We start from the raw sequence: 15,402 nt of genomic DNA, 5'->3' as shown, positions 1-15,402 counted from the left end.
TTCTGCAGTTGCATAGCTCCGGTTCTATTTGTGGTTTTTCTAGCAGTTTCTTATTATGTCCACTTATTAGTGCTTTAATGTTTGGGGAACAACAGTATGATATTTTGGTGGAATTTCTATTGAAGATTTTGTGTAATTCTGTTGATTGTGGGAAGTGCTTGTCAAGCAGTTTTAAAAAGAGGTTTCCGAATTTGGTTTTCACTGACTCACAGAAAGGTGGGTTGTAAAATATACATTTTCTTTTTCTGTTTTTTGCTTTGTTGTTATTAATTGTTGGATTATATTCGAGCTTATGATGGAAGTTGCTTTTGCTTAAAGCGTTTTGGTAGATTTGTTTCGCGTTATCAAATGATTCTTTGCTTTTTGTTAGTTTTGAAATTCTATTTAAAAAGTAGGAACGCTTCACGATTTTGCGTGTCATCCTTGCGCAGGGGCCATGCTAATCTTCTCTGTATCGTTCCAATTTTAGTATATGTACTGCCGAAGCAAGTACAACTACAAGTAAAAAAAAAACAACTTATTTACACTTAAATGGCAATAACTAGAAATTATATCAATCATATATGTAATAGCTTCTTCATTATGCACTTATTAGAATCGTATATTATTATTTTTTTTTTACTTTAAATTACGTTTTTAAATAGTTTGATGTATTATACAGCAGCCATTATTTTATAGCAGTAACATCGTTCTTATAAGTATATGTAAAACTAATGTATTTTTACTGAAAAGTAATTCTTTTAAAACAAATTTTCAGTTTTACTTTCACTTATTTAGGTAACTTTTTTGTTTTTACAAAATTTTAATGATATAAAGTAGCGCATATTAAACCTTATTTACATTTTTACAAAGTTATAATCAAAACTAGTAAATGTTAGGATCTAAATTGCTAGTTATAAAAAGATAGTTTACATATAGAGGTGATATATCTATTGAAGTCATAGAAGCTTATTTTGATACCTTAACAATATGTAATTACAAAAACAAGCCATGAAAAATACCTTGAAACACGTTAGAATTCAAGAACAAAATAAGATATCGAATCCAATTGTAAGATAAGCCGCTAAAATTTAAAACTAGATCAAAGAAGTAACGATATCTTATTAACAAAAATGAAAATTTAATTGGTAAATTTTAATACAGTACTGTGATTTATTTACATACAATTTCAAACAATAAACTGCTTTCAATTCAAGCCTTTTTAGTTATAATATTTTTTTTTTTATTTAAAGAATGGTTCAATTCTTTTGTTTATTGGAAAACCCTTACAGCAATGTTAATTATATAACTAATTTTTTGAGCAACATCAATAAAAATCATTAAATGAAAAAAAAAATTTACAGTTTAATTCGAGCAACACTCAACTGATAGAGTTATTTTATTTACAATTAATCGCTTAGTATAATATTACAAGATTAGCTAATCAAAACACAAGTTTTTCTTTATTCAATTACATAGTTTATTTAATTTAGTTTTATCCATGCTATATTAAAAGTGAAAATTTTTTTTCAAAATTTATAAAATAAAATTATTATAACAATAGTTTTTCGAAAAATATTTTAACACAAAAATTTTTTTAATACTTTTTAAAGCGTTTAATTGATAATACAAGATTAAATTATACAACATTTAAATTGTTTAATAAATTTTATTTTTTATAAAAGCTGCAACGTTTTAAATTTAACCACCTGCAAAAAATATCAAGAACATAAACAATTCTGTTTGTTGCGGCCGGATTTATATATTTATACAAAGTTAAAATAATGAAAATGTTAATTACCGTTACATTACTTAGTTTAGCTTAAAACGACTACTTCCGACACAATTAAACTATTAAGTAAAACTTTAAGTATTTTATTGTTTTCGTACAAAAATCAGAGAAAAATCAAAAGAAAACAAAAACCAACCACACGACTGCTTCAAACGAGCTTAAAATTTTTCTTTGCGATCGATTCGAGCGTTTAAATCGATTTATTTAAACGGATTTGCTCAAAAGTAAAGCCACATAGCAACACGGAAGATTACCGACTTTGTTTGTTTATGCCATCATTTAGTTACGACGCTGTTGCAAGTCAAATGATAGTGACGTAATAAACAGGTGCGGGTTTCCTGTGACGAGGTTTTTATCTGGTTTTTTGTCAAGAAATTTTAATTTTAATCGTAATTTTTTTGGTATTACATGGAAAGGATGAATTATGTTGGTGTTTCTTTATTTAACTTTATATAAAAGTTTTTATTACTGTTTTACGAAGTACTTTAAAGTAATTTAAAAGTTGCAAATCGATAAATGGGCCGTATACAAAAGTTATCAGACTTTTGATTTTCTAAACAAAAACCAAAAAATGTTTTAATCTTTCTGAAAATAATCAGCTGAACTTAACTGAAAGGAAATACACATGATAAAAAATGTTGAAATTTAAGCTTTTTAGTAAGCAAGAAATTAATCAAGTTTGTTGATTTGTTGTTGCAAAGAAAAAAAGATTAATTAAAATTCGTAATAAACTGACTTTTGAGTGTCGCTTTTTAATTAATCCTTTCCTCAAAAAAAAAATTTGATACTTAATTTACAAATTTAAGTTTCATATGGTTTAGTTATTTATTTAATCTTTGATACTTGAATACGCTATACATAATCTAAAATTATTTTGTATTGATTAGAATGCTGAATTTTGCCAAAAGTAAACATTATAGATTTAAAAGTAATAAATAAGTTATGTTTACCACTTCGCAAACTATTTAGTTTTTTTGAAGTAATTTTAATAGCCATAACTCAACTTGACCCCATTTTAAAACGATTTTAAATTGTATGGATTCGTATCGTTTTCATTTTCACACACATCAAACACCCCTGTATCAAAGAAATAATAATCTATTAAGGGCTTATAGGGGAGTGCACAGATTCATATAACGACTTTTTGCGATAAAACGAACAATTTTGTATGTAAGCTGCGTCATAATTTAAATTTGAGAGCTATTTTTAGCTCTTATTGGTTGTGTACTGAGCACAGAAACAAAGATGAATTAGAAACACAACTGTTTTTTTTTATGTATAGATTGGAATCTTTATCCTATGATTTGTGAATTGTGAATTTTTTTGGTCTTTATATTTTTCTAACCAATTTTTGTCCGAAAAAGTTTTAATGTATTAATTTAGTTTTTAAAAAACAATGTTTGTCTTGGGAACGAGTCACTTATACACGAGCGTCACTTTTGCACAAAGACACTTTTGCACCAGCATAACATTGACACGACGGGTCACTTTTGCACGAGGGGACACTTTTGCACGGCGACTCTTTTAAACGAGCGTCACTTTAGCATGAGGGGACACTTTTGCACGGCGTCACTTTTGCATGAGCATTATTTTAGCATGTGGGGTCATTTTTTGGATAGCGACTTTTTTTAAACAGAGGGTCACTTTTGCACGTGTGGATACTTTTGCACGGTGTCGCTTTTGCACGAGAAAACACTTCTGATTAAAGTTAAATTAAAGAATCTTGATTAAAGTTTGAAAAGTTTTATCTGAATTCTATTTGTGTAAGTAAAATTTATAAGTAGTTTTTATCAACCGTTTGTTTAATTCTAAAATTTAGCTTAGTTTATAGTTCAATTTTATTAGCAGCACCTTTACTCAAATAATAATGGATAGTTTTTTAATGTATTCAATGATTATTCATCTGGCCAGTCTATTGTTAATGTCCTTGGAGCGTTAGGTTGTTTTTTACTGTTGTTAGTCAAGGAATTTTAATGTATGATGTTGATCGTTCTACATCAAAGCGTAAATAAGTATAGTTAATTATGATTATTATTTTGCTTTTTATGTTAACCTATTGATTTTATATCAAATTATGTTTTTATCAATGTTTTAATAAATAAACTATTTGTGTAAATTTTATTTTTTTATTACGTTTTTTTTAGCTTAAGCGGTCTAGATTTTGATGCCTAGTTAAACTTGGACAATAAACTTGTAACCGTATATTGAAATATAAAAAAAGGCATAGTTGCTGATTAATATATTTTAAGTTCAAAATAACCTTGAACAATTTACTTACACTTAAAGTGTTTCTATCCTAGTTTCTTAATAACTTAAATTTGTTGTCTGTGGAATGAATCTTTTATGAATTATTTAATTTTATCTTTCGTTATTTTGTTTCAAACATAAACTTATACTGTTTAATATTTTAATTATTTAACTTTTTTTCTTTAACATATGTATGTTATAAAACTTTAGTTTTTAATTTATTTTTATGTTACAGATTTGGTATTTACTAAAACACTTTTTACCAAAATGCGAAATTGATGTTCCGTGCGAAAAAGTCATCGTGCTAAATTGTCGCTATGCAAAAATTTCATCGTAAAAATGTGACGTTGTGCAAAAGTATCGTTGTGCAACAATGCTGCCGTAAAAAAATTGTCATCTAAAAAAAATGTCGCCGTGCAAAAGTGTCTCCTCGTGTAAAAATGACTCAGGGTGCAGAAGTGTCCCCTCGTGCAAAAGTGACAGTCGTGCAGAAGTGTCCCCTCGTGCTAAAGTAATGCTCGTGCATAAAAGTCGCCGTGCAAAAGTGTCTCCTCGTGCAAAATTGACCCTTCGTGTAAAAGTGACACTCGTGCAAAAGTTTTCCCTTATGCAAAAGTGTCCCTACGTGCAAAAGTGTCCCCTCGTGCAAAAACAACGCTCGTGGAAAAGTGACACCTACCCGTCTGTCTTATATATGTGTTTTGAAATACATTTATGACTTTTTTTTCAAATTCTCAATTTTCATAGAAGTTAAAAAAATACTTTTTGCATTAAAACTTTCTATATTACGAATTTTCCTTTACAAAGCTTAATAACAAATATTGCAAGTAACCATATGTTATTATAGCATACGTATATATATATATATATATATATATATAATATATCATATGTCTGCATATGTGTCAAGTTTATTGATATTTCTCAAGGTCACGACTAATAAAGTGACACGCTGTCAAAAATTTTATGAGAAGTTTAATTTATTTCCCACTAAGTTTTATTTTCTACTATTTAGTTTTTTTTAGTTTAATGTTCTCAAGAAGATTATAAATTATACGCCAAAAGTTTAAGACGCTTTTGTTTTCTATATCGATCACTAATTATATTTTTACATTTCCTATGTCTTTGTTTATCAATATTTAAATAACTTCAGCTGAATTAGTTTTTCAAAGGATTTTGTTAAAATGTGTTGTAAAAAATTGCTGTAAAGTAACTTATCTGACAGAACATGTCTAAACGCCAGCTTGAAAATTTTGCTAATGCAAATTATTTTCGACGCGCCAGTCACATTGTAACTATACATTCATCAATCTAATTACTACTAATAAGTGATATAAATATTAAACCTAAAAGTTCTTTCTAATCAGAAAATATATATCTACGTATTTATAATAACATATAGTTTTAAATTTAGTTTTGTAATAAACCAAGCTAAGAGTCGTTGAAAGAAAAATCTAGTATAAGTTAAGATTAAGGTAAAATTTAAAAGAAATTTTTGCTTATTCTTTGCTCTACTTTTTTACAAGAACGAAACTTCTTTTTTTTTCGCACAAAAGTTATGTGCTTATTAGGTTAGTCTTGAAAAATTTTTTATACAAAAGTAAAATTTATAGATTAAGAACTACTACATAAAAAAATCTGAAACTTAGTTTTGCTATATAAGTTTTAACAAAACAATTTTAACGGTCTGAATTAATGATAATCTTTTAGAAACAAACTAAAACGATATAAAAATGGTTTAAGGCTAAATATAAATACAAACTTTTTGAAGTTGTGTTTATGATTTAAAGCTAATCGGCTGTTAGATGATTAAACTACTATCAGAACAATTTATGATTTAACGCATATAATGATGGTTAAAAATAGTTTTCTAAAGTATGTTGTTTTAACCGAACGACTGATAAACAAAGTTATTATAATTCAAGTTCATTTGTATTTTTAGTAGTATCTTTTAAATCTTTACTGTTGTTAAATAATTAAACTTAACTTTAGTCTAGTATAACTTATTTTTAATCAAACAAATGTCAGTTAAATAAATTATGTTATCTATGTATTCCTAAAGAATCAAAATTTATCATCTTGTTAGTTACGAGCACTAAATAACCATTAAAAAAGATTATTTTTTTTATAAATTTTAACAGTTTTCATCTTTTATTTAAATTTGATGAAGATAGTTTTTGGTAAGTTTTGATTTTTAATATTTTTTGTCGATTATCAACTGATATTAACCTTTATTGTATTTTCAGTTTCTTTGGTTTACAGTGTAACTTAGGTATTATATTAATTTTTTAAAAGCCCTTACTTTGTTGATTATGACCGATAATGGTAAACTTGAACATATTGAAGGACTTTTAAACTAAAATTGTTAAAAGGGTTAAGAATATCTCAAATACTACAAAATAAAAAATATGCGTAATAAATATAACTACAAATTTAAATATAACCCAAAGTAAACAAATTAAAACTTTTTGCTACATATCTAGCATAGCAATATGTTTTAGTCATAAAAAATAAGTAATAATGATTGACGACCGTGTAAAACGAAAACATTTTTAAAATTTTTACTCTAAAATTTGCAACAAAACCGCTGTTTATTTAGGAAAACTTAAGTTTTACCGATTAAGTTTTAAATGTTGACAAAATAAAGGAATAATCGAGAACTTGGCATGTGCTAATCGAATGGGAAAACGTTAGATTTTACTTTATATGTGTAACTAGGATGTTACGGATGTAATTAAAAATAATGAGCACTCGAACAGCTAATTCTTAATTTTTTTATGCAGCATTAAGAAGTGAAAGTTTTTGCTCATGTTCGCACAACACATTTTTAAAAATATATTTTACGTTTAAAAGTTATTCATAACGTTTTGTTCAGTAATAGTGTAAAAGTTAAGTTAGTTTTTAAAATCTCTTAAATACCCGAGTTCTTAATACATAGTTTGCCTAATTCTTACACTGCATTATTAATTGCTTTAGTGTTGTTTAGTCGTAGATAAAATCTGCAAAAATGATTTTTTAAGATTAAAATAGTTTGATTGATATATTTAACTATTTTCTGAAAAAAAAAAATCTATCAAAACAACAATATAATATTATAAACGCAACTATAGTTTTTGTTATTAAAATTTAACAATAGAAGTTAGAAGTAAAGTTTATATAACAAATACAACCATTTACACATAAATCATATTGAAATTTAGAAAATCTAATACAATAAAAATAATTCAGTTTTAGTTTAAAATTGTTAGTTTTAAGTATAGTTTATTAAAAATAAAACGACACAACTGTTCATTTTGAAAAAGTTTTAGAAAAGCGGAATGTAGGCACATGTTAACAAACAAAAGAAATAATATTAAAAACAACTAGTTGTAGGGGTTTTCCATACTATTTTGTTTTTGTCACTTAGTATTATTGTTTTCATCTTACGAGGATGTCTTTACAACTGTGACAAGATTCAAGGACATTGGTGTATCATACAAACTAGCTATCACTTTATTTTATATTCATAGATGTATGTTTTATTGGGTAAATTACGTTTTAAAAACTTAATATGTTGCTGTCTGTTTTGTATAACAAATTTTATTCTTTTAAGTTGTTTCTAATAGATTTTATGTATAAATATACTTTAACAGCAAAAACGAAAAAAGGAAGTCTTATAAAAATCATTAATTTAAGCTCTTTAAGAATGAGTCACAAAAAAGAGGCTTAGAATCATTGTTGTTCTACATAATGTTTGATTAAACAAACTTGATTAAACAATGTAACACAAACTAGATATTTAAAAAAATTAAAGCTTTTCTAACTAAAAGTTTTATTATTAACAACCTTTTAATTCTTTCTCAGAGTGAAATACTTATTTAAAGTTTGTCTAAGTTTTCTAAAGTAGTTTTTTAAAGTAGCTAAAACTTGCTAATTGTTTTATATTTGATAAATTTTTATTAACGTACACATAGATAAAAAAGGCTACAAAAATACTTGATAGCTTTTAAAACATCAACAAATACATAAAACTTTTATCATTTAAAAAATTTTACATTTATATATTGTATAAAAAGTATTTATACTTTAGGTTCTTCAAAATTTCGATTAAGTAAGTTGAAGGTAAGCCGATATTAAGTTGATTATAATATTATATTAAAGGCGTATGAGTTTAGAAATACATTAAAAATTAAAACAAAGAAAAAAAAGTTTCTGCATTATGTAATAAAATATGTTACTAAGTATATGTATTACTCATATTTTAAAGAGTTTTTTACACTAATAAGTTTAGTACATTCGAAGGTTTTAAACAGTGTAATTTGTTTTATAAACATTTGTTAAATATAATATTTTTTCTTCTAAATCAATTTATAAAACTGCTTCAGCTATTTTTATGTCTTACTGCTGTGATAACATTGTTAATTTTGAAACTTAATAGTTCAACATTTGTAGTAGGTCAAAGTTTTATAGTTCACTTTAATTTTACAAAACAAAAAGAAACAAACTAAGTTAAACACAACTAATCTCAAAATAGCTAAAACCGTTGATTAGTTTCTCTAGATTAAAAAAATGAAAATGATTTTTTAACATTAAGCTAAATTATACAATCGCATTTAAATCGAAAAAAATGAGTAAAATAACATTACTTGCATGTTTTATAACGTTAAAAAAAACATATAAAAAATTTTAATCAATATAATGTCTCATGTAGAATCGCAATTTAGTAATGTAGTCTATAAAGTTTATCATAATAAAAACAAAGTAAAAGCATTTTTATTATTTATAAACATATTTTAAAAATTAAAAACTTAAGGTACAACAGTTAAAAAATACAGTTATTTGATATTTTTTTCTATAACTATTTTGTTTTATATGTAATAACTGTAGTAATTTTTACTTAATTCACTTGTAGTAACATTAAATTTAAATAAACATGCATATCTTAACTAATTTATAAGAAACATTAGGACAAGCTCATTATTTTATAGTATATCAGCAATATATAATAATTTCAACAAAAGTTAAAATTTATAAAAAAAGCTTTTAACAAAATTCTTAAAATTTGTTTTAGAAAAATTTTACAACATAATTTTAGAGCTAGAGGATATCACAGCGATTTTATTTATCGAAAAAAAAAACTACAAGTTAACAATTTTACTAATGAAACGAAGTAGTTGAAGAAAATTTATTAATATAAAGTTTAGAACAACCAAAAACAATAAAAAAAAGCATCATAAAAAACGTTTTAAGCTTGAAAAACTTGTTTAAACATAAAATTAATTAGTTTAACTTTTTTAAAAACAAGTTTTAATTTGAGGACTTTACCATAAAATTTAAAACTTAAAGTTTTAAATTTAGGATACAAATCAAAACTATATTTCACACTACTAAAGAACTATCACAACACATTTGATTAAAACTGGTGATTTTACTTCTTATTCATAACTTTTTTATAAAATATATTACTGTTTAAATATAAAACTTAATGGTTAACAAGTATACAAAACTTGCAAACGCAGCAAGTATTGTCTAAAATAAATGTCTTATTGAATTATAAAATTCAAACATTTAGCGCTTAAAAGTATAATCAAAAATTAAGTTACCAAAACTAAAACAATGTCAAACTTAAATTGATATAAGTTGTTTTACATGGTAAAGTATGGTAAACTAATTGTTATTTAAAAAAATATTATTCAAACTGGTTATTCCTTAGGTGATATCAAATTTAGTATCAATTTTTTTAACAATCCTATCGAACTTAGTGTAAAAGAACTTAAGTTTGCAATCAATGTTTAAAGAAATTTTGTTCAAAGTTTTCTTACAAAAAGCATTTATTTGGTTGTACACTTTACTTATAATGAATTTATAAAAAAAACTTAAATGTGTAAACTTTTAATAATAGAAAATAAAGATTGTTCTTAGAGAATTAGTCATATTAACAAAACTTATAACAAAAATTAAAAACTAAATTATATTACTTAAAAACCTAAAAACTATAAACGAAATTTTTAACAAAAATCAAAGAATCAAGTAGATATTTAGCAACTAGATTAATCATTATGTTTTTGTAATGTTATGATACCGACAGAAAAAACAAAAAGGTATTGACGATAGAAAACGTAAGCAAAAAAAATTTCAAGGTTTAAAACAATGCGCTATCTTTACTAAAATAAAAATAAACAGAAATAAACACAAAAAAAATATTTTTGCAATAATTCAACAATGAAATAAACTCTTTCATTTGCCGAAACATATGGTAAAAAGATGATTTGAATATTAAAGGTTAAGGGTCATCAAGTTTGATCGATCTTTGTAATTTTCATATTTTTCTCTTAAAAAAAATTATCATTGTGTGTTTTATTAAGTTTAATTGGTTCTTAGGATGGTTTCGAACTGAAAGTATTAACAGTAACCAAACAAATCTTAAAAGGCTAATAGTTAGTTTGTAATGATATTAACATTTAATTTTATAATTTTAAAGCGTGTTTATAAATACAGGATCTTTGTAACACTAAAAACATTCGATAAGCTTTTTTAAAACAGTGTTATTTTTTTAAAAGAGTTAATATTCATATCAAAGCGTATATATTTGCGTTTGTCTTTTAAATACGCGAGTAGTGAGTTAATAAGCTATTCCGCACATCAATTTACGATTAAGTTTAAAGTTTCGAAAATCAAAAAAATCGTCAACATCGCGGAGTTGATGTTACTATTTTATATAACTTTACGATTTGTAATACTTTTTATAGATTTTATTTGTGTCGTGATTTAATAGTTTCTTTCTTGAAAACTAAGAAATATTATTAGAAATAAGTTAAATTGCATTTATTCGAAGCGTGTTTAATTTATAAACTAAAAAAATATTTTGTTGTAGCTTTATTACTGTAGCTACTCGTAAGTACAGCAGTCAGTTTAGTAAGTTTTAGGAGACCACGTAGTTAAGACATAAACAAAAATAGCATTAAAAAATACCCTACTTGGTTAAAAGTTTATAAACTTTAAAATTTATCTGTAATTCTTATGCAAAGTTAGCGAGAATATAACATTATTATTTTTATTTTTTAAAAGAAAATTAATATAAAAAAAACTTGATTGTTTTAAAATTAACTGCAGCGATTTAAAACTTTACTTAATGTTACTATAGAATATAAACTTAAAAAAATATACGTTTTTAAAATCGATTAATCAGTCGTGTCCTTTTTACGTTTATATTTAAATTACTTTTATATAGTTTTGTACAAAGTGTTGTCAAACATATAGTATTTGTTTACTTATTTAGATTTAAAAAAATATAAAATGCACAAATTATAAATAATTTTTTCGTCATCCAATGGATATATTTTTGTTTTTGTGAATACTTTTTTAAGTTTAAGATTGACGTATTTAAAACAAAACTTTTAGTTTTAAAACTATTTTTAAAGCTGTTTTATGTTAAGCTATGTTAAAACAAAAGTTTAATGTTATAGTGCTAAGTAAAAAAAAACTCATCACTACGTGTTATACATAAAAAACAATCTATTCAATAATAACTTATATGTATTATTATTGTACAAACTTTATTGTTTTTTTAATGGTTTTACATGCTAGCTTTCGGAAAAAATATGAAATTATGTGCATGTCTGACCAAGTACATGGTTATTTGTTTTTATTTTTTCTAATAGTATTACTATTCTTTTAAATATTTTATACAGAATATATACACTTTTTTAATTTTAAAATTTACCTTATTAACGTTGGATGTACCATATTTTAGAACATTATTTTTTTTTTACAGTTAATACAATATAATAGGTGATAGAATTTGATTGACTTTTATTTTTGATTTTTAAATTAGTTTAAATATTCGAATATTAATTGTATCAGCCTTTTAATTCTTTTTGGCATAATAAAAAATAACAGTTCAGATTACATTGAAAACTTAAAATAAAACCCTGTAGTACTTAAATTAATTTATTTCAACAAAGTTATCAATAAAACTTTCACGAACATAAGGATTTGTTTATATGATTGAAATTCATTATAATCTTTCATAAACAATTTATAATGTAAAATAATTGGTTTAAGCTGACTTTCAACATAAATTATTTGAAGCTATGTTTATAATTTCACGAAAATAAAGCTAACGACCGTTATAGATTTAAGTTGCATAAAATTAATTTGCATTATGGTAAATTGCATGCTAATCACATAAAAATGACTTTATTTGATGTTGCAGTGACTGCATTTAATGCTTTATACTAAACCTTAAACTTTCTTTTTTTTTTTGCAAAAACCTATCTAAAAATATAACAGTCTTATAAATTACTAATATCTTTGTTTTTTAAGAAGAATTAATAAAAACTTAACTTATAATCGCTACGTTTGCAAAAGTATATACGGTAAGATTGCATAATTTACAAGCAACTAACTTAAAAATAATTTTAAAATAATATTATATTATATAAACAAGTTCATATATTTTCAAAACCTAGTTGAAAGTTTACTTTCATTTGTATTTAACTAAAATTAATACTTAAAATAAACCTGAATTCATCTAGTTTTAAAAAAGTATATTGTTATTTATAGTTTAATAATTAAGTAAAATTAGGAAATGAGTTATTATTTTTAATTTTTTTTTCGTTTTTTTTAAATGCTTATAATAACGTTAGTCGTTTAAAAAAGTGCTTATAAAAGTAAAAATATTGATCAAGTTTTTAACTCTTGTTGTTGATTTAAAAACCTCTTGATTTTAAAAAAACATTTTTTTAAACTCTAAAAACACTACAACAAAAAGCAGTTATAACTACTTACATAAAACTGTAATCGTTAAAATAAATTCTTTTTTTTCATAAAAAGGTAGTTTTATTATTACTTTTGTTTTAATCGGCTTCAAAAATTTCTTCTTTCAATTTGAAATTTTTGTAAAAGTTAGATAAAACAACTTTAATTATAAAAATAGGTAGATCAAATTTTCCATAATTTATTTGCCTTCATGCTGAATATTTAAAAACTTTTTGAATTATTAAAAAAGAGTTTAAATATTTGTCCAAAACCTTAAGTTTTAATATATTAGTGTTTATTTATTTTTCTATTGCATACTCGTACATAATTTTTTTTTAAAGGTGTTTGTTTATAAGATTTCCAACAAAAGTAATTAAATGATTTTTGAACAAAAGCCTTAAACTATAACTCTTTGAAATTTTGAAGTTACTAGAAGCATTTATTTATAACATAATTTAAAATTTTAGTTAAAATATAGCTTTATATACTTTTTCTAATTAGTAAATAAGTTATTTTTTAGTGATGTTTTTTTATAACATAAAACTAGTGGTGTAATTTTAATTACTTTAACATGATTAATTTAGTTACTACTAACCAACAAATTAGAAATATAACTACTTAATGTTGTAGGAGTGACTGAAAGCACTTATTCTTAAGACCTAAACCATTTCTCTACATTCCTTTTTTTTTAATATGACGACATAAATTAAAATTTACTTGGCGAAAAAAAATATAAAGCAAAACATTTTTTGAGTGTTTAGCTTAAATTGATATTTTTTAAACCTTTTTTATGTACCGAAACATATGTTAAGGTAAATAACACATACACTAAACGTCAAAGTTTACTTGATTTGATCGACTTTGGTCGTTCATAATTTACAAGTTTTATTTTAATAATACTTGCGACAGGTACCTACGTGCCTAGAAACGTCATAGACAAATTGTAGTTTATCGTATAGTTACTAAGTCATTTAAATAAGTATGTACTAGGTAAAGTTGTTACTGATGAAAATAATTATATGTTTTTAATGGGTAATAGTTTTTTTAATGTATATAAACAGACAATTTAGAATTCAAGCATAAAGCGTTTAAACTAAATTATTTTTAAAAACGTTGCTTGTGAAGAAAATTAATTTTTTTTTGTCATATCTTAGTCACATATAATAAAATGACCTTAATTATACTTTAGTTTTCGTTTTTAGTTGAAAAACTTAATGTTTTAAATTATTTTTTTTTAAATCGTCACACGAATCGGTAATGAAAAAGTAGCACATCTACTGCTGTTTTTTTAAAGGAAATGTTTCACAACAAGTGATTTTTTATAAAAATTCTGATAAAAAGAATTTTGTAAAATTAATGAGAACATATGGTAAATTTTGAAACAGTTTGCTGGAAAAAAAAACATGAATTATAATATAACTTGTGCAAATGTAGTGATTAAAAGCAAAACTGAAAACTTTACTCTTTACTAGATTGTTTAAAACAATCGCTGCTTACAATGACGTCACAAAGCAAAGATTTCATTGTAAGCAGGTGGTAATCGAATGGGAAACTGTTTTGATTTTTGTGATATGAATTACTCAACTGGTTGGAATGTAAACAATTGTTAAGATTATTGGTAAACAGGTTAATTTTTAAACAGTTTTTGATTTTCATAGAAAGAAAATAAAGTAAGGTATCTAAACCTTAGTTTACAAAAAAAAAAACTGTATTAGTAGAGTGTTAAAGATAAACAGCTTCGTTACAAGCTTAATTTGAATGTTTTTGTGAAAAAAAAATTAAATGATAAACCTACTACAAGTTTTAATTAATTTAGATATATGTAAGAAACTTATGAATAAATAGGGAATTTATAACATTAAACTTAAAAGTTTAATTAAATTGGACAATTGTTGACACTAGAATTTAAAAAGTTCATTTTGAAAAATTAAAACGAAAATATGTTAGTTTTTTAAATTATTATCTTTTAAGTAGAAAGAATTAAAGAACATTTAAAGGGCAAAACATCGGTATCGGACCATATTAGCAATTGTAATGTTTGTAAAAATGAAAAAATAACTGCTAATAATTTTGGAATTTTGAAAGAATGTAGAAATAAATTTGAGACCCTAATAAGTGAAGCTCTACTAATTAAACGCTATAATCCAATTTTAAATAAACAATTAATTAAACCGGGTATTACCCATACATTAAGAATTTTTGATTAGTTTGATATATATTAGTGTAACAATTTGTTAGTACTTATGTAAAATGTTTTTTTGTACTAGAGTTTATAATCTTAATTTATAAAATTTTTATATAATGTATCACTTAGAAATTTTTTTTGTATACTTAGTTGTTTATCACTAATTTTATTTATTTTTGCACAGTAATTTGTTGATAATGACTTATTGAAAGTCGAAACGTCGTCATGCGAATAAATTTTAAACGTAGAATGTGTTTCTTACTGAATTGGTATTATCTTTTAAATGTAAAGTTTGTACAAAATTGAAAAAAATACGTAGTACAAACCCATGACAAATAAAACAAAGAATTCTATTTAAAAATAACTTAGTAAACTTCTTAGTTACCAGTCATTGCTTGTAACAAAGTACAATACATTAACCCGAATAAAAAGAGAATTATCATTTTATTATTACATTTCT

At 24.0% G+C, this 15,402-nt stretch overlaps 1 non-coding gene across 1 annotated transcript; it reads right to left on the bottom strand.

The window, feature by feature from the left end:
• Positions 1 to 386: 386 nt before the first annotated feature.
• On the bottom strand, positions 387 to 493 carry LOC145843465 (U6 spliceosomal RNA). Its single transcript, XR_014370251.1, has one exon. It is a non-coding gene; the product is annotated as a U6 spliceosomal RNA (small nuclear RNA).
• Positions 494 to 15,402: the final 14,909 nt, after the last annotated feature.

Source organism: Thalia democratica, chromosome 8 (assembly GCF_965202585.1).
Source record: "Thalia democratica chromosome 8, ktThaDemo2.hap1.1, whole genome shotgun sequence".
In the NCBI taxonomy this organism is placed as follows: Eukaryota; Metazoa; Chordata; class Thaliacea; order Salpida; family Salpidae; genus Thalia; species Thalia democratica.
This window is presented reverse-complemented; position numbering and strand designations above follow the sequence as displayed.